The sequence below is a fragment of the Rhinopithecus bieti genome, unplaced genomic scaffold (assembly GCF_001698545.2).
Source record: "Rhinopithecus bieti isolate Rb0 unplaced genomic scaffold, ASM169854v2 scaffold_11110, whole genome shotgun sequence".
Classification (NCBI taxonomy): Eukaryota; Metazoa; Chordata; class Mammalia; order Primates; family Cercopithecidae; genus Rhinopithecus; species Rhinopithecus bieti.
Window position 1 is genome coordinate 1,888,970 of NW_016806890.1, and position 2,511 is coordinate 1,891,480.

A 2,511-nucleotide genomic window follows, 5' to 3' on the forward strand; every position below is an offset into this window, starting at 1 on the left:
CACTCCAGCCTGGGCCACAGAGCCAGACTCTGTCTCCAAAAAAAAAAAAAAGGAAGAAAAAAGAAATGTTGCTTTAAAACGAAAGTCAGGTGTGATGGGTCCTGCCTGTAATCTCAGCACTTTGGGGCCAAGGTGTAAGGATCTCTTGAAGCCAGGAGTTCGAGCCCAACCCAGGTAATATAGTTAGACCTTGTCTCTATTAAAAAAAAAAAAAAATAGCCAGGCATGGTGGTGTGCACCTGTAGTCCCAGATACTCGGGAGACTGAGGTCGGAGGATAACTCAGGCCCAGGAGTTCTACACTGCAAGGCTGCAGTGAGCTGTGATGGCACCACTACACCAGCCTGGGTAACAGAGCGAGATCCTGTCTCAAAAAAAGAAAAAAAATAGAAACAACAACAGCAAAAAAACCCAAAAGTCAACTCAATAATTTCAATTTTGGGTGCTCTGTTGAATTTGTAAAACAGTTGCTTGTTTTCTGAGCTTTTGAAAAGTAATTATCGACGACCTTTATTCACATTGTATTATAGGCTTAGAATTTAGATATTGCTATTCCAAAAGCTATTGCTTTCTATGTCCTGGAATTATCACAAGCTTCCTCCAGATGGAGGTGGTCCCTTGGTTATATCTTCATGACTGACGGTATTGGAAAAGAAAAGAAAGTATCACATTTTTTCTACCCAGTGATTTTTTCCCCTACAATGAAGAATATTTATTGAAATGTTTGCTTATCAAAGCTTATATTTATACAATATTATGCAAGTAGATAATACATAGATTGTGATATAACAAAGACCGACAACTAAAAAAGATAAATATTCTTCCTTAAAACATAACAAACTCTACTTAAACTCAATCAAATTTTGATTCCTGGGCTTGGAGGGTTGTATCAGTTGTTTTCTCTGTACCTTTCAAGATCAATGCATATTTGATGATTCAATGATTGATTAGATGGAATAATGACTTTATGAGAAGTCTAGCCTGCATTTGTCTTTCCTGACTGAAAAGAGTCCAATTAGGTGAGAAAAGGGAGTATACAAATCATGAGAGTACTAGAAACACATAACATAAACTTATGAACAAATTCGAAATCTTGAATACATGGTCACTTAAAAAATAAATACATACATTACCTGAACTAACTCAAGAAGAAGTTCTTAAATCTCTGAATGAAGCAATTAAAAGTGAAGAAATTAATTTCCTAGTCAAGCATCTCCCCATAAAAAAAAAAAAAAGCCCTGGTTCAGAATGTTTTGTAAGTGAAGTTTGCTGAAATTTTACTAAGTAGATATTTCCTGTTTTAGAAAAGGGAAAATGTGAAGAGATATATAACTTATTTTATTAGGTTAGTATAAACTTAGTGACATAATTTATTAATTGTAATACATGAAAATAAGATAGTCTGATGTATGAATGTACATGTAAAGATCATAAATAAATTATTAGCAAAATGCAGATGTTTAAAATAAATGAATAAATAAGAAATAAAATGGAACTTAGCCTAGGAATAGAAGGCTGGCTCACATTCACAAAAATTTATAAATCTAATCCAACAGATTTACAGAATAAAGAAAAGCATAATAAATTCCTACAGTTGTAGAATAAGCAGCAATCAATACAATTCACCATGTATTTATGATAAAATCTTTTGCAAATTAGGACTAGAAGGAGATGTTCAGGAAACTACGGTGTGGTATTTAATGGAAGAAACTTCAGAAGCATTCCTATTAAATCTAGCAGCATGGTAAGTATTTCTGCCCTAATATTGTGCTAGAGCCAGTCTGCTAATAAATATACATAAATACTTTCATCTGAGAATAAATAGAGCAGCTAGAGAGCACTTAGCTAGACCTAAGCCTGCATGGAACCATAGCCATTTCAAAAACTGAGTTTGATCTATTTGATTTTCCATAACAAAAAATAAAATAACACAAAAATTAGAATAAAGTATAGTAAAATATCATGACCACAGGATAGGGAAGGACCTCTTAAACCAGACACCTTCAGAACTTATAAAGAAAGAAAAAATTGTATAAAATATATGTGTTCTAAATATATGTTAAATACTTTAATATGCATTAAAATTCCAAATGTTCAAAAATATATTAATTCTTTAATGTAAACTACATTAATAGGTAATATTTAATTTATAATATTTAAAAATAAATATAAAGTAATTATGAAATTCAATTTATATAAATGGATACATTTATAAAATTTAAAGTCCTAGATATGCATTAAAGTCTTAAACATTCAAAATGTTAGAATAGAATATATTTGGTATATGTATGGCCACAGGGTGGAAAGGATTTCTTAAGTCAGACAGAGCAAGAAGTTATAAAGAAAGACAAAATTTGATGTTTTATAAAGTTTAAAACCTTCTATTATAAAAAACATGAAGTTAAAAGATGAACCACAGAAGACATTTGCAATATACAACACAGATCAATAATCACTAGACACAAAAATATTACTACATGTTACAAATCTTTTTTTTTTTTTTTTTTTTTTT